The sequence below is a fragment of the Sapajus apella genome, unplaced genomic scaffold (assembly GCF_009761245.1).
Source record: "Sapajus apella isolate SASKATOON/1434 unplaced genomic scaffold, GSC_monkey_1.0 scaffold88, whole genome shotgun sequence".
Lineage (NCBI taxonomy): Eukaryota > Metazoa > Chordata > Mammalia > Primates > Cebidae > Sapajus > Sapajus apella.
In genome coordinates, this window is record NW_022437028.1 from 8,967,125 (window position 1) to 8,985,035 (window position 17,911).

Genomic DNA, 17,911 nt, shown 5'->3' on the forward strand with positions numbered 1-17,911 from the left:
TGAAATTTTCTTTTTTAGTTGTGTCTCTGCCAGGTTTTGATATCAGGCTGATGCTGGCCTCATAAAGTGAGTTATGGAGGAGTTTCTCTTTTTCTATTGTTTGGAATGTTTCAGAAGGAACGGTACTAGCTCCTTTTTGTACCTCTGGTAGAATTCAGCCTTGAATCCATCTGGTCATAGACTTTTTTTAGTTGGTAGGCTATTAATTACTGCCTCAATTTCAGAACTTTTTATTGGCCTATTCAGGGATTTGACTTCTTCCTGGTTTAGTCTTGGGATGGTGTATGTGTCCAGAAATGCATCAATTTCTTCTAGATTTTCTAGCTTAATTTGCATAGAGGTGTTTATAGTGTTCTCTGATGGTAATTTGTATTTCTGTGGAATCAGTGGTGATCTTCCCTTTATCATTTTTTATTGTGTTTATTGGATTCTTCTCTATTTTCTTCTTTATTAGTTTGCCTAGTGGTCTATGTATTTTGTTAATGTTTTCAAAAAACCAGCTCCTGGAGTCACTGATTTTTTAAAAAGTTTTATCATGTCTCTATCTCCTTCGTTTCTGCTCTGATCTTAGTTGTTTTTTGTCTTCTACTAGCTTTTAAATTTGTTTGCTGTTGCTTCTCTAGATGTTTTAATTGTGATGTTAGGATGTTGATTTTAGATCTTTCTTGCTTTTTCCTGTGGGCATTTAGTGCTACAAATTTCCCTCTAAACATTGTTTCAGCTGTGTCCCAGAGATTGTGGTATGTTGTGTCTTTTTTCTCATTGGTTTCAAAGAACTTATTTATTTCTGCCTTAACTTTGTTATTTACCCAGGAGTGATTCAGGAGCAGGTTGTTCAGTTTCCATGTAGTTGTGTGGTTTTGAGTGAGATTCTTAATTCTGAGTTCTAATTTGATTGCACTGTGGTCTGAGAGACTGTTTGTTATGTTTCTGTTCTTTGGCATTTGCTGATGAGTGTTTTACTTCCAATTATGTGGTTGATTTTAGAATAAGTGCTATGTGGTGCTGAGAAGAATGTATAGTCTGTTGATTTGGGGTGGAGAGTTCTGTAGATGTCTATTAGATCTACTTGGTCCAGAGCTGAGTTCAATTTCTGAGTATCCTTGTTAATTTTCTGCCTTGTTGATCTGTCTAATGTTGACAGTGGGATGTTAAAGTCTCCTACTATTATTGTGTGGAAGTCTAAGTCTCTTTGTAGGTCTCTAAGAACTTGCTTTGTGATTCTGGGTGCTCCTGTATTGGGTGAATGTATACTTAGGATAGTTAGCTCTTCTTGTTGCATTGATCCCTTTACCATTATGTAATATCCTTCTTTGTCTTTTTTGATCTTTGTTGGTTTAAAGTTTTTATCAGAGGCTAGGATTGCAACCCCTGCTTTTCTTTGCTTTCCATTTGCTTGGTAAATATTCCTCCATTCCTTTATTTTGAGCCTATGTGTGTCTTAGCATCTGAGATGGGTCTCCTGAATACAGCACACTGATGGGTCTTGACTCTTTATCCAACTTGCCAGTCTGTGCCTTTTAATTGGGACATTTAGCCCATTTAAATTTAAGGTTAACACTGTTATGTGTGAATTTGATCCTGTCATTATGCTGCTAGCTGGTTATTTTGCCCAGTAGTTGATATAGTTTTTTCATAGTGTTGATGATCTTTACATTTTGGTTTGCTTTTCCAGTGGCTGGTCCTGGTTTTTCCCTACCAGATTTAGTGCTTCCTGCAAGAGCTCTTGTAAGGCCAGCCTGGTGGTGACAAAATCCCTCAGCATTTGCTTATCTGTAAAGGATTTTATTTCTCCTTCACTTATGAAGCTTAGCTTGGCTGGATATAACATTCTGGGTTGAAATTAAAATACGTTTCTAAGTTTTTTATTTTCAATTTTTGTGGGCACATAGTTGGGGTAAATACTTATGGCATACATGAGATGTTTTGATAGTGGGTGAAATGCATAATAATCACATCATGTAAAATGGGGTATCTACCCCCTCAAGAATTTATCCTTTGTGTTACCAATAATCCAATAATATGGTTTTAGTTACTTTTAAATGTGTGACTGAATTATTATTGATTATAGTTACCCTGTGTGCTATCAAACACTAAGTGTTTTTTTTGGAACCAGTAACTGTCCCCACTCCCTTCTCTACTCCATTTCCCAGTTTCTGTTTACTATCTTTCTACTCTCTCTGTCTATATATAGGTTCAATTGTCTTGATTTTTAATAAATGTGCACTGTGGAACAGACAAATGTGCTATTTCAGTATTAGTTTTTAAATTCTACCGTAAACTGTTTAGGTGGGTGCTCTTATCTCACTTAGAAAGACTTACAGAGATGAAATAAATGTATACATGTAGGAATTTTATGTTTGAGAGCACACAGACGGAAACAATCAGACAGAAAAAGATAATTGGTTCAAAGGTGTTTGTTGAGACAACATTAAGTTTAAAAAAGTTTGAGACACCCAAATGTCCAAAATAATAGGAGAATTGCTTGCAAACAATGACATATCAATGATATGGAATGCAGAGCTTATAGCTTGCAGTGAATGCCAAGAATTAAGTACTTAGACAACTTTAACTGAGTGAGGATGGCAGTAGCTTATTTGAGAGAGTTTGCCCCAGCATTTGTTCACCAAGTATTTATTGAAAGGGCTTGTATTAACTATGGACATTACTAAATGGTTATTTGAGGTGGATTGCTGAGGCACCTATGACCTTGTACAAACTTAAACTGAATTTTTAGGAGGCTGTTTTTAGCATTTTTTATTACAACATCCACTTTACTCCCTGTCCTGCTTTTAGGGTAAAGGAGTTTTATTCCCATGCATAAATAACATGCCTCAGTATTTTCCCATGCCCTGACCTCAAATACCATCTACATAAGCTTGAATATGTTGCCATGTGCCCCCCACATCTCCCCCTTTTTTTATTCTTAGAGCATGCTGGTTATCTAATGCAAGGTAAGCTTTTATTGTTTTTTCCCGGTTGTAGATGCATTGGGTGGCAGCACAGAGCACTTGCAAATGCCTAGCAAACAGATACAAAAAAGAATAAGTATAGCGGCATTACCCAAAGGTGTATGTTTAACCCAGACAACTAAGTGTTTGGGTTTAACCATTGAAAGCCTTTTTGTAATTGCTGAAGGGTACTTGTTGGTAATTGCTATGACCAGTTTTTAAGTTGTTTTTAAAATTTACTCTTGAGAGTAAAAATTTGAGAGTCATATGCTTGTGATAAGCCCCTTGCAGATGAGCTTTTTAAAACAACTGCAAGATGAAATTTTTTTCCCAGCTTCAGGTTAAATTTACAGGAAGTCACAATTTTGCATGCCATTTAAAAATTATGACGCAGTTTATATTTAACTGTGTAATGTTTTCATGAGACAAGCATGTAGCATACCGACTGTTGGAAGAGACTTTAATACTATAAAAGGATGGATTTTGTTTTATGTTAGGAACGCCTTGCCCAAACAGAAGTATACAGGGGTGTGTAGTACAAATTAGGACTGTATTAGTAACATTATTGTGCAAAGAGAGGGTGTAGTTGCCACCACCAGTAATGTACTTATCATGTGAAAGAACGCATTTAAAAAAGGGAAGTTGTCATTTCCAAATTTGGGTGTGGGCAGGGCTTAACGCTTGTTTTCCTTTTAGTTGTAGTATTGGTTCTGAAAGCCTATACTTTGACCAAGTGATAGAACTATTGGAGGGACTTCCAAATTTAGTAGTTTGATTTGCAGACATAAGATAACCATGGGGGCCCCAATCAAGTAAGGTGCCGTTATTAAACAGAGTCCCTTTTATGGCCTTACATTTACATCACCAGTCCCTACTTGGATGGCATATAGGAAGATCAGGCACTTGTGTAGCTTGATTAGAGACCTTAGTAAGATTAATAGTAACAGCAGAAATAAAGGTTACGTTTGCAAGCTTAGCATCCCTTTTGGGCTGTTAGTGAAGGTAGTTCTGAGGAGTGAAAATAACACACGTATTATGTGCTACTGTGGAGAAACAAAGAGGAGGATTACTAGACAATAAAGTTCAGGAGTTATTAAGTTTCATTCATCTCAAATTTTTTTTTTTTTTTTTTTTTTTTTTTTTAGACGGAGTTTCGCTCGTTGCCCAGGCTGGAGTGCAATGGCGCGATCGCGGCTCACCGCAACCTCGGCCTCCTGGGTTCAGGCAATTCTCCTGCCTCAGCCTCCTGAGTAGCTGGGATTACAGGCACGCACCACTATGCCCAGCTGATATTTTGTATTTTTAGTAGAGACGGGGTTTCACCATGTTGACCAGGATGGTCTCGATCTCTTGACCTCGTGATCCACCCGCCTCGGCCTCCCAAAGTGCTGGGATTATAGGCGTGAGCCACCGCGCCCGGCCTCATCTCAAATTTCTAGTTAAGAGGTAAGACAGGGGAATTTATTAACCTTCTGTCCAAGAAGTATTACTAGATGACAAAGGTAGGCCAGCATCCCACCATGTAATAATATTAAAGACAGAGGGACAGGCCAGGCATGGTGGCTCATGCCTGTAATCCTAGCACTTTGGGAGGCTGAGGTGGGTGGATCACGAGGTCAGGAGATTGAGACCATCCTGGCCAACATGGTGAAACCCCATCTCTACTAAAAATACAAAAATTAGCTGGGCGTGGTAGCTCGTGGCTGTAATCCCAGCTACTCGGGAGGCTGACGCAGGAGAATCACTTGAACCAGAGAGTCGGAGGTTGCAGTGAGCCGAGAATGTGCCACTGCACTCCAGCCTGGATGACAGAGTGAGACTGCATCTCAAACAAATAAACAGGGGGGTATAGAACATGACTTCAATAAACGTGTTCTTGAGCTGATCCCACTTGGCAAAGGACAAGAATTATCAGCCACCCTAACGTAACCAAATCTGCAGTGTGGGCTCCAGGCTCAGGTTCTTGGCTTCCCTTGCTCTCACAGGGAAGAATCCAGCAGAGAGTCTTAACCCCACGGTGAGTGTTCCAGCTCCAAACAAAAGTTCATGGACTGAGAGAGTGAGCAGCAATGCAGTTTATTGAGCAAGTGAAGATAACGTTTCCACAGCCTGGAAGGGGACCTGAGGGGGTTGCCATTGTTGGCCAGGGCTGCCTGGGCTTATATCCCTGAGTAATTCTGAGTTGTTGAATGTTTGTCCCCTAGTCCTCTGTGGGGAGAGGGCTTGTGACCACAAGTCACCTAATCTCTCCTTCTGGTGGTTGTTTCCTAGTTTCTATTGAACTTGCAAGCAGTATCAGAATGTGGTTGAACAGCTGATACTTTCAACACAACCTCCTGATATTGTTGAAGTACCCGTGTGGACCTTTTCCCATGCTAGGATTTCCAAAATATTCTCCATTGACCTAAAATGTTTTCTTCTCTCACTAACATTCCTGTTTGTCTTACTTCCTCAGAATTTTCCCCAGTTACCGCCAGATACATTGGAAATCTGTTCTCTGCAGTTGCAGGGGCTTCCGCGGTGGCAAGCCAGTTAGTTGCTTGTTGATCCTGTGTCTTTAGCTGTCCTCAAGTAATGTCAGGCACCCTCCAAGCCATCACCATCATTGCTGGTTGATTCTCCAGATGATGACAGATCTTTCATCACTGGGAGGGGGTTGTGTGGTGGTCTCCTGTTCTCAAGGAGAGAGCCCCATATTCCCCCTTTTTTGTTTATTAAACTTTAAGAGTTTAATGAGTTTATTTAATAATGGGCTGATTGGTTGTTATAGGGAATGCTAGTTTTATGTTGTATGTTTTATGTTGTATGCCATGCATATGCAAATTGAGCACTAAGTAAGGTTTATTAGTAGTTTTTATAGTTTGTGGAAGGCTTAAAGTTATAATAGATTGAAACAAATGAGCAATTGTATTTTAAGTTTTTTTTTTTTTAAGTTTTGGGGGTTGGTATGTATAAGTGTTTACGGTAATGTGGAGAAATTTAAGACATTTAAAGGGTGAATAGCATTAGGCATTAAACTTTGTGGGTTGGCATTAGGCCTTAAGGAAAAAGGAGAGAGAGAACGCTATTGGCAATTAGGACAAGTTTTGATCATTATGCGAGCTTGAGCAAGTGTTAAATGAAACTGGTTTAAGACTGTAGGCATTTTGATGAAAAAAAAATGAGCTTAAGCTTGCAGAAAAGCAGGAAAGTTTGCAAACCACGTTTGTGGTCATATTAGAGTATTAGCTTGAGTTTTTATTTTTTTTCTTATAAGAAACTGGGTAACCTAGACTGAGAGTGAATATATGTAAAGATGGTGATGACAGGCACAGAGGAGCTTTTGTGCTGCAAGAAACGAAGCCAGTAGAGATTCATTAGTCATTCGTTAGTACATTTTTACATGTGCAAGATTTAAATGAGTCATACTGTACACGGCATAAGCGGAATCACTACTTATGTTTACGTTTTGGTGAGAAAAAGTTTGTAAAGCTAACATTAGGGCACTTAACTTCACCTGTTGCGTACTTTTAAAAAGTTTTTGGATTTTGTGCTGTTAGTTTTGCATGGCATTTTGCTACATTATAGCTGCTTTACTTTTTTTTGGAACTATTTGTAAAGACAGTAGTGGTATGAAGCAAGGGTTTAGAGATAACAATAGATAAAAATTTCATAGGCAGAGTTTGTAAAAAGTTTAGAAGTTTAGAGGCTGGCAAATGGAAGCTGATATTACTAATAAAGTTAGCTATTGCTACTTGCTAATTAAGATTACAAGCTAGGGGAGTATGAAATTGTTTTCTGCTTAATGGTAGGAAAAGAGTAGTAGGGTTATATTTTGACAATTGAACACAATGCCACTTTTTTTTCTTTTTTTTCTTTTTTTTTTTTTTTTTTTAGAAGAGAAGCTATTTGTAGCTTTTTGTATGTGTTTAGAGGGATTATGAGACAGGTACATAACACATAAAATGCATAAATAGCAAAACATAAAGCCTACCTGTTAAACTAAGGCATGGAAGAGATGGATATTTTAAGTGATTTCTATTACATTTTGGTCCTTGAAAGGCATTATTATGACTGCAAGTTACTAGGAGAAACCTGCATTGAGTTAAGTGTGCAAAAACCAAAACCAAAAAAGTTTAAAAAATGTTTTTAGGTGCTGACCATGTTTTTTGCATTAGCCTTTAGCTGGAGTGTTTTAGAAGTAACCTTGGAAAAGTAGGGGTGTGGCATGTTTTTTTTTTTTTTTTTTTTTTTTTTTTACTTGCTTTGGGCTTTTTAGGCAGCCTTTTCTTCTTTTTTAATAGCCTGCCACCTGTTGGTGCTTTTGCCCTGAGAGGAAGGAAGGCTACACGTGGCAGCCAGAGGCCCGAGAATGACCAGGTGGTAAAGCGTGCGCATCAGGGCCGAGGCAGGAGGCAAGACAGTCACCGGCTGGGAGAAGACCTTTCCTTTACTTTTTAGGTCACCCATACTCGGAGCCAACCCTGTGAGGTAAGGTACTGAAAATATACTGGGCTTTGATTATTTCTACCACCCCTAAGCAGAGAGGCTTAGGGGAGGCAGACATGCAGCACAGGGTTTGCTTTGAAGTTTTTTTAGCAACAGTGTTTTTAAACATTGTATAAAAAAGCAAAACAAACATTTTTTACTGCTGCGTTTATTTTTTGAAGATGACAGCAGCTGGCAGAGCTGTTTACCGTGGCCTGGTTGGCATTTTACATACAGCTGTGGGAGAGCTCCCCTTATTAGCGGGCTTTTTCCCCAGGACTTTGTACTTTAGGCTGCTTTATGCTTTTCTGCCCACCTTAGGCTAGTAAGGTTGGGGTGCACATGGACTGTTTTTTTAGCCATTTTTGGGGTGTCTAGGGAAGACAAGGAATTGTTTATTAACTGAGACATGTGAGGGGTGGCAGGGAAGGGCAGAAGTAGAAAATGCCACAGCACAGCAAGCAGCAGGCCACTTTTTGGACACAGTGACTAAGGCACGTGGCCATGGTGAGGAGGAGTTTTAGGACGGGGCTGGAGCTGCCTGCAGCCACCTGTGGACTCTGCCCGTGCCTCACCACAAGCCCAGAAAGGGGCAATTTGCCCAAAGTGCCGGTGACTAAATGGGCACTTCATGGCATTTTAGCAACTTTCCTGCCCCAGGCTTTTGTGGGCACCAAGAAAGCTAGAGCTATTTGGGATAAAACCCAGCAGGCAGCATGCAACTTTTTCTATACTTTACGGAAACAGAAAAAAAACAAGGCCAGAAAGGCTGATGCTGGAAGTAGGAAGTGGGAACTCGCATATCAGAAAGACAATTGTAATCAGCCACTTTCCTTCCCTCCTGGAAGGGCCCCTCCAGCAGGGAAGTTTGTTAAGGAGACCCGGCCACCCAATTATATACATGTTTACTGACCAGGTTTGTTTTTTCTTTTCTTTTTTTTTTTTAAACTGTTCCTTGGGCAGCCTTTACTTTTTTTTTTTTTTTTAAGATTGTAATTTAGGCTCTGGGGGACATGGGCAGATCATGCAGGATTGTTGCATAGGTACATACAGGGCAAGGTGGTTTGCTGCCTTCATTCTCCCCCACCATCACCTATATCTGGTATTTCTCCCGTCATTATCCCTACCCACCCTCCCCATCCCTGCTGTCCCTCCCCTATCACCCGCCACTGACTGCAGTGTGTGATGCTCCGCTCCCTGTGTCCACGTGCTCTAACTGTTCAACACCTGCCTATGAGTGATAACATACAGTGTTTGGTTTTCTGTTCTTGTGTCAGTTTGCTGAGAATGCCTTTACTTTTTTTTAAGGGGAATGGGAGTCGCTGTTGACTGGATGGGGCCAACAGATGCAGGATTTTCTTAAGGGTGGAAGAAAAGAGAGCAGTGGCTTTTCTATAGGGGGAGGAAAAGACTTTGGTCCGTTCTTATCCTTACTAGAAAAAATGTCTTCATTATTCCACATAGAAGGGATTGAAGGGGGGAAGAGAAGTTTCTCCCTGTTGTTTTGGTTTCTGTTTTTCCTTCTCCTTTAAATCTCCGGAATTCCCTTTAGGCAGAGAAGATGGGTGGTTTGACTTGCTGCAGTCTGGCAGATAAAGAGGATACAACGCAGAGCGTGCCACCGCCCAGGTGGTTAAAATAGTAACATTAGTAAAATGACCTTGCTTACAACCTTTTCGTAGGCTGCAACCTACCTGCTCCCGTAATTATAAATCTAAGATTCCTTGATTAGGACACCAAGGGCATTTTTGCCAAATTAAGAGCATAAGCTTGTGTAGAGCTCCAGGCTTTACAGTGCATTGGATAGACTTAAGTAGCTGTTGCACTGTTTTAAAAAATACTTCCTGCTTTTGGTCATTTCTTGACTCGTGATAACCTAGCCCCTGATATTTTATGCATGCATCCCATTCTCCTGATGGGAGTTAGGACTGTCCTTTACTGGGATTTCCTGAAAATTGATAAGCTCTCCTCCTTCAGGCATAACTTGAAGGCGATCACATCGGGGGCACCACTTGCAGAGCGTATAGCTTGCAGTGAAGGCCGAGAAGGAAGTAGACAACCTTAGCTGAGCGGAGCTAGTGGGTAGCTTTTTTGAGAGGGTTTTCCCCATCACTTGTCCACCAAGTATTTGTTGAAAGGGCTTGCATTAACTATCAATATCCACTAAATGGAGGTGGGTTGCTGAGGCACCTGTGACCTTGTACACACTAAAACTGCATTCTTAGGAGGCCATTTTTAGCGTTTCCTATTACACCACACACTTTACTCCCTGTCCTGTTTTCAGGGTTAAGGAATTTCATTCCCATGCACAAATAACATACACAGTGCCTCAGTATTTTTCCATGCCCCAACCTCAAATGCCATGCACATAAGCTTGAATATGTTACCATGGAACATGGTATGTTCCCCCCAACATGGAAGACTATACAGAGAGTAAATATGAAATATCGTGTTGATGTCTGGACATGTGCCTAGGATATAGATTTTCACAGCAGAACGCATAATAACCTCTACATGCAGATGGCATCTGTGCCAGAATGTTTGTGCATGTGCCAACAAACACAAGATGTTAATTTTGAGGGTGATGACAACAGTCTGAGGTTTAACTTCCACTAGGCTTTTCCCTGCTAAATGGCTTACATTATTCACTATGTGACAATGTGGTCACTGCAGGCAGTCACCCGTTCTGCTTCTAAGACTGTATTAGCACCAGCAAACATTTTCTGATGTCTCTGCCCAGATTCAATCTTAGAAGGGGCTGGGATTGCTGGGTAATGAAATTGCTGGAGAATCCTCCATTGTAGGGATGAGGGCAGAAGCTGAGAGGGGTTGTCCAGGAATCAAATTCTTTGTGATGTGGGAAGTCTGTTCTCTGCTAAAATGATGGGGTTGGATCCCTGGATGATTTCGAAGGTTGCTTCAGGGTCAGGTTCTGCTTGTCTTTGAGAAGTGGAGGAGGAGGAGATGTCTTTGGCTAGACATTTAGGGACTTTGGGGAGGAGTGTCTCTCTTTCTTTCCCTATATGGGCACTGCCCTGTCCAGTTGGTCTGATTTCTGCCAACCCCACCTGAGGCCTCTGCCTCCTCCTGAGTGGCCTTTCCTCTCTCAGGAGGGTAGGAAGCTCATAAGCGGCCTGGGACCTGGGACACAAGCCTGGGCCCCATGGAAAGCAAGATGAGAAAGCAGGTGGGTGGGGATAGCAGAGCCTCATTCCCTGGTGCATGGGCCAAGGAGAGGTGACTGGGCTTTACTCTCAGCTTATTTGCAGGGCTGCTCTTGAACTCTAGGGAGCAACCTCCAGTGGGCGTCGTTAGAAATAAATGTGCAGTAATTGCCTGGGGTCCTGCTGGGCCCATTTCTCCTGGGCTCCAGACATACCATCCCCTTAGGGTTTTTCCCCAATGGGCTTCAGAGGTTTAATTTGCTACTTTTGTCTCCAGGGGAAATCTCCACAGTTCCCTACTTTTCTCTTCAGTCCAGGGAATTCATCTCATTGATTGTATGAGGTCAGAACTCCAAAGTTTGTGTTGATGGCCCCCTTTTAAATTGAGGTAAAAACCACAAAGCATAAAATTTGCCATATTAACCATTTTTAAGTGGGACAGTGAATGCTGCTATGTACATTCACACTGTTGTGCATTCAATGTCTGGAACCCTTTTCATCTTTCCAAACTGGACCCTTGAACCCCTTAAAGAAATGACTCCCAATTTGTCCCTCCCCACAGCCCACAGCAGCCATCATTCTACTTTCTGTGTCTATAATTTTGACATCTCTAAATACCTCACATGTGTGGAATCATATAGTATTTTTCCTTTTGTGTCTGGCTTCTTTCACTTAGCATAACCTCAAAGTTCATCCATTTGAAACACGTGTCAGACCTGCCTTTCTTTTTAAGGCTGAATAACCTTCCATTGTGGGTATATGCCATGTTTCATTTACCCATTCTTTTTTTTTTTTTTGAGACGGAGTTTCACTCTTGTTACCCAGGCCGGAGTGCAATGGTGCGATCTCGGCTCACCGCAACCTCCGCCTCCTGGGTTCAGGCAATTCTCCTGCCTCAACCTCCTGAGTAGCTGAGATTACAGGCACGCGCCACCATGCCCAGCTAATGTTTTGTATCTTTAGTAGAGACGGGGTTTCACCATGTTGACCAGGATGGTCTCGATCTCTTGACCTCGTGATCCACCCGCCTCGGCCTCCCAAAGTACTGGGATTACAGGCGTGAGCCACCGCGCCCGGCTTATTTACCCATTCTTATGTCAATAGACACTTGGGCTGTGTCCACCTTTTGGATATTGTGAATAATGCTGCTATGAACATGGCTTTAAAAATATCTCGACCGGGCATGATGGCTCACACCTGTAATCCCAGCACTTTGGGAGGCCTAGGTGGGTGGATCACGGGGTGAGGAGTTCGAGACCAGCCTGACCAACATGGTGAAACCCCATCTCTACTAAAAATACAAAAATTATTCAGTCCAGGGCAGCTTCCCTGTTCTGTTAATTAAACTTCGGGACATTAAAATGGGCTAGGGGAGATGACTGGGTAGAAAGCATTCTATTCATTTGCCTCCCAGCCTACAAAAATGCCTGCTTGGGTCTAATACATCAACAGTTAAAGATGCCTGGAAGAGACAGGACTGAAGAGGCTGAAGACATAATGTGCTTGTATTAGCAGACAAGCTACATTCAGTTTTACGAAGTTTGGGGTCTGATGGGCTGAGATACAAATAAACTGAATTATTTTTATATATGGCTTTTCAGAAAAAAAAATACAAAAATTAGCTGGGCGTGGTGGTGCATGCCTGTAATCCCAGCTACTCAGGACACTGAGGCAGGAGAATTGCCTGAACCTGGGAGACAGAGGTTGCAGTGAGCCAAGATCATGCCTCTGCACTCCAGCCTGGGTGACAGTGAGATTTCATCAAAAAAAAAAAAAAAAAAAAATCTCTTTGAGCCTCTTTTCAGTAGCATCTCAGAGGTGTTCAGCTGCTTCAAGATGAAGCTGGACATCTCCTTCCCAGCCACTGGCTGCTAGGAACTCATTGAAGTGGACAATGAATGCAAACTTCATACTTTTTAGGAGAAGCGTTTGGCCACAGAAGTTGCTGCTGACACTCTGGGTGAATAATAGAAGGTTATATGGTTCGAATCAGTAGTGGGAACAACAAACGTTTCCCCATGAAGCAGGGTATCTTGACCCATGGCCGTGTCTACCTGCTACCAAGTAAGGGGCATTCCTGTTACAGACCAAGGAGAACTGGAGAAAGAAAGAAAGAAAATCAGTTTGTAGTTGCATAGTGGATGCCAACCTGAGCGTTCTCAACTTGGTTATTGTAAAAAAAAAAAAAGGAGAGAAGGATATTCCTGGACTGACTGATACCACGGTGCCTTGTTGCCTGGCGCCCCAAAGAGCTAGGAGAATCTGCAAATTTTCTTTTTCTTTTTCTTCTTCTTCTTCTTTTTTTAAATTGTACTTTAGGTTCTGGGGTACATGTGCAGATCATGCAGGGTTGTTGCATAGGTACTTAATGGCAAGGTGGTTTGCTGCCTCCATCCCCCTGTCACCTATATCTGGCATTTCTCCCCCCGTTATCCCTCCCCAACCTCCCCACCCTCTGCTGTCCCTCCTATAGCCCCCCACAACAGACCCCAGGGTATGATGCTTCCCTCCCTGTGTCCATGTGTTCTCATTGTTCAACACCCACCTATGAGTGAGAACATGTGGTGTTTGATTTTCTGTTCTTGTGTTAGTTTGCTGAGAATGATGGTTTCCAGATTCATCCATGTCCCTATGAAGGACATGAATCCATTATTTTTTATGGCTGTATAGTATTCCATGGTGTATATATGCCACATTTTCCTTGTTCAGTCACTGGTGGGCATTTGGGTTGGTTCCAAGTCTTTGCTATTGTAAACAGTGCTGCAATGAACATGTGTGCATGTGTCTTTATAATAGAATGATTTATAATCCTTTGGGTATATACCCAGTAATGGGATTGCTGGGTCAAATGGTATTTCTAGTTCTAGATCCTTGAGGAATCACCACACTGCCTCCCACAATGGTTGAACTAATTTACACCCCCACCAACAGTGTAAAAATGTTCCTATTTCTCCACATCCTCTCCAACATCTGTTGTCTGCAGATTTTTTAATGATCACCATTTTAACTGGTGTGAGATGGTATCTCAATGTGGTTTTGATTTGCATTTCTCTAAAGACCAGTGATGATGAGCATTTTTTTTCATATGTTTATCGGCCTCATATATGTCTTCTTTTGAAAAGTGTCTGTTCATATCATTCACCCACTTTTGAATGGGTTTGTTTGTTTCTTGTAAATCTGTTTTAGTTCTTTGTAGATTCTGGATATTAGCCCTTTGTCAGATGGGTAGATTGCAAAAATTTTTTCCCATTCTGATGGTTGCTGGTTCACTCTAATGATTGCTTCTTTTGCTGTACAGAAGCTCTGGAGTTTAACAAAATCCCACTTGTCTATTTTGGCTTTTGTTGCCAATGTTTTTGGTGTTTTCATCATGAAGTCCTTGCCTGTGCCTATGTTCTGAATGGTTTTGCCTAGGTTTTCTTCTAGGGTTCTTGTGATGTTAGATCTTATGTTTAAGTCTTTAATCCATCTGGAATTAATTTTAGTGTAAGGTGTCAGGAAGGGGTCCAGTTTCTGCTTTCTGCACATGCCTAGCCAGTTTTCCCAACACCATTTATTAAACAGGGAATCCTTTCCCCATTGCTTGTTTTTGTTAGGTTTGTCAAAGACCAGATGGTTGTAGATGTGTGGCACTGCCTCTAAGGCCTCTGTTCTCTTCCATTAGTCTATTATTTTGGTACTAGTACCATGCTGTTTTCACTACTGCAGCCTTGTAGTATAGTTTGAAATCAGGTAGTGTGATGCCTCCAGCTTTGTCCTTTTTGCTTAGGATTGTCTTGGCTATGGGGGCTCTCTTTGGGTTCCATATGAAGTTTAAGGTGTTTTTTTCCAGTTCTGCGAATAAGGTCATTGGTAGCTTGATGGGGATAGCGATGAGTCTATAAATTACTTTGGGCAGCATGGGCATTTTCACGATATTGATTCTTCCTAACCATGAGCATGGAATGTTTTTCCATCTGTTTGTGTCCTCTCTTATTTCCTTGAGCAGTGGTTTGTAGTTCTCCTTGAAGAGGTCCTTCAAGTCCTTTGTTAGTTGTATTCCTAGGTATTTTATTCTCTTTGTAGCAATTGTGAATGGGAGTTCACTCATGATTTGGCTGTTTGTCTGTTATTGGTGTATAGGAATGCTTGTGATTTCTGCACATTGATTTTGTATTCTGAGACTTTGCTGAAGGTGCTTATCAGTTTAAGGAGATTTTGGGCTGAGACGATGGGGTCTTCTAAATATACAATCATGTCATCTGCAAATAGAGACTCTCTAAAGAAGATGATGTCTACCAGTATGTTTTAAGAAAGCCCTTAAAGAAAGAGGGTAAGGGCCGGGCGCGGTGGCTCAAGCCTGTAATCCCAGCACTTTGGGAGGCCGAGGCGGGTGGATCACAAGGTCAAGAGATCGAGACCATCCTGGTCAACATGGTGAAACCCCATCTCTACTAAAAATACAAAACATTAGCTGGGCATGGTGGCGCATGCCTGTAATCCCAGCTACTCAGGAGGCTGAGGCAGGAGAATTGCCTGAACCCAGGATGCGGAGGTTGCGGTGAGCCGAGATTGAGCCATTGCACTCCAGCCTGGGTAACGAGAGCAAAACTCCGTCTCAAAAAAAAAAAAAAAAAAAAAAAAGAAAGAGGGTAAGAAACCTAGGACCAAAGCACCCAAGATTCAGCATCTTGTGACTCCACGTGTCCTGTGGCACAAACGATGGCATATTGCTCTGAAGAAGAAGCATACTAAGAAAAATAAAGAAGAGCCTGCAGAATATGCTAAAGTTTTGGCCATGAGCATGAAGGAGGCTAAAGAGAAGCACCAGGAAGAAATTGCAAAGAGATGCAGACTTTCCTCTCTGCGAGCTTCTACTTCTAAGTCTGAATCCAGTCAGAAATAAGATTTTCTGGGTAACAAATAAACAAGATCAGACTCACACAAAAAAATCTTTTTGAGATCCTAGTTTCAGTTATTTTAGGTAAATATCCAGAAATACTATTGCTGGATCACACAAGTAATTTTTTGTTACTTAATTCCAATTAAGTAACAGACTTCAGAATTGTTTAAACAAAATCCACAATTAAGTAATTGTATTCTTAATTTTCTGAGGAACTACCACACTTTTTTATAGTGGCTGTAGCATTTTACATTCCCACCAAGAAGTCACAGAGTCTCAGTTTTTCCATATCTTCACCAACATTTTCTATTTTCTAGTTGTTGTTTGTTTTCTTTTTATAGTAGGTACCCTAACGGGTGTGATAAGGTATCTCATTATGGTTTTGATTTGCATTTCCCTAATGATTTGTGATATTGAGCATTTTTTTATGTGCTGCTTGGCTATTTGTGTATTTTCATTGGAGAAATTTCTATTGAAGTCCTTTGCCTATTTTTAAAGTTAGAATATTTGTTTTTGTTGCTGAATTATAGGAATTCTTTATATATTCTGGATATTCATCTTTTTCAGATATTTAACTTGCAATTATTTTCTTTTATTCTATAGATTGCCTTTTCACTTGGTTGATTCTGTCCTTTGGTGCACAGATTTTAATTTCAATGCAGTCCACATGATTTATATTTTCTTTTGTCACCTGTTCTTTTGGTGTCATATTTAAGAACTTATTGCCATTTCCAATGTTGTAAATCTTTTCCCCTATGTTTCTTTCTAAGAGTTTTATACTTTTAGCTCTTATACTTAGGTCTTTGATCCATTTCAGTGAATTTTTGTCTATGTTGTAAGCTAAGGGCCAGGTTTCATTCTTTTCATGTAGACATCAGTTTTCCCAAAACTGTTTGTTAAAAAGACTGTCCATTCCCCATTGATCTTGGCACCCTTGTCAAAAATCATTTGACCATGTATACAAAGTTGATTTCTGGGTTCTCTGTTTTGATCCATTGATCTCTATGTCTGTCTTTATCCCAGCACCATACTGTTTTGATTACTGTAGCTTTGTAGTAAGTTTTGAAGTCAGGAAATGTAAGACCTGCAGCTTTGTTCTTTTTTCTTTCTTTTTCTCTTTTTTTTAAAGATGGGGTTTCTCCATGATGGCCAGGCTGGTCTTGAACTCCTGACCTCAGGTGATCCACCCACCTCAGCCTCCCAAAGGGCTAGGATTACAGGCGTGAGCCACCACGCCCGGCTGCTTTGTTCTTTTTTAAAGATTACTTTGGATATTTGGGGGTTCCTTGAGATTCCACATGAATTTTAGTGTGAATTTTTTTATGTCTAACAAAAACTCACCATTTGGATTTCAACAGAAATTGCATTCGATTGACAGATCTCTTTGGGTAGTACTGACATTGTAAAGATGTTAAGTCTTCCACTTCATAAACATGAAAATCCTTTCATTTATTGATGTCTTTAATTTCTTTAAGCAGTGTTTTATAGTTTTCAATGTGTGTCTCTTCCCTTCTTGGTAAAGTTTATTTCTAAGTATTTTATCCTGATATGAAAACCTGGCAGAGACACAACTAAAAAAAAATTTCAGGCCAATATCCATAATGAACATTGATGCAAAAATCCTCAACAAAATACTGGCAAACCAAATCCAACAGCACATCCAAAAGCTAATCCATCATGATCAAGTCTGCTTCATCCCTGGGATGCATTACTGTTATATAGTTTCCATTTTTTGAATCCCTTATCCAGAAATACTTGAAAAGACAGGCAGAAATTATTCATTTTACCCTTAGCATGGCTGTGAAAAGAGTTAATTTAAAAAAAAAATCAAATATACCAAAATGCTTAAGTTTAGAATGAGCTGAAATATTTGACCAGGTAGAATATTATTGTCTTCAAGTGCAGGAGTAGTAACACAGGTTTTTGTAAGCAGTTTTTAATCCATAAATACAATAGGCATTTTGATACTGAGATGTCTCACTTCTGTAGATTCAATTCAGTATATTTAAAGTCATTATTTGTCTAAGGCTAGAATGGTACCAACAAGATGTAAACTGTAAGGAGAGGAGGAGATGAGGCCTTTCCCTGGCATTTAGTAGGTAATACTCAAGGGATTCTCGAAAAATGACACAATGTTATTGCTCCTTGTCTTTTTCTTTCCTCATTGGTCCTGGTGAAGGAGGACATTTCTGCTCTTCAAATTTCCTTATAACCCAGAGATGTTCATAGAAAGCTTGAGACCAGTTGTGATGGCTCATGCCTGTAATCTCAGCACCTTGGAAGGCCAGGACAGGAGGATCACTTGAGCCCAGGAGTTCAAGCAGCCAGGGCAACACAGTAAGACCCCATCTCTTAGAAAGAAAAAAGCTGAGCCTGTTGGGGCAAGCCTGTGATTCCAGCTACACCAGAAGCTGAGGGGAAAGGATCACTTAAGCCCAGTAGTTCAA

At 40.8% G+C, this 17,911-nt stretch overlaps 1 long non-coding RNA gene and 1 other non-coding gene across 2 annotated transcripts in view; both read left to right on the forward strand.

Annotated features, from left to right (window-relative positions):
• The window catches only part of LOC116534665, a 24,937-nt gene extending 7,152 nt beyond the window's left edge, over positions 1–17,785 (forward strand). Inside the window, exons 2-3 of the long non-coding RNA XR_004261814.1 lie at positions 10,235–10,246; positions 17,476–17,785. This is a non-coding gene — a long non-coding RNA (uncharacterized LOC116534665). The remainder of the gene's footprint in view (positions 1–10,234; positions 10,247–17,475) is intronic.
• Positions 11,881–12,005, forward strand: LOC116534674. Its single transcript, XR_004261821.1, has one exon. It is a non-coding gene; the product is annotated as a small nucleolar RNA SNORA36 family (small nucleolar RNA).
• Positions 17,786–17,911: the final 126 nt, after the last annotated feature.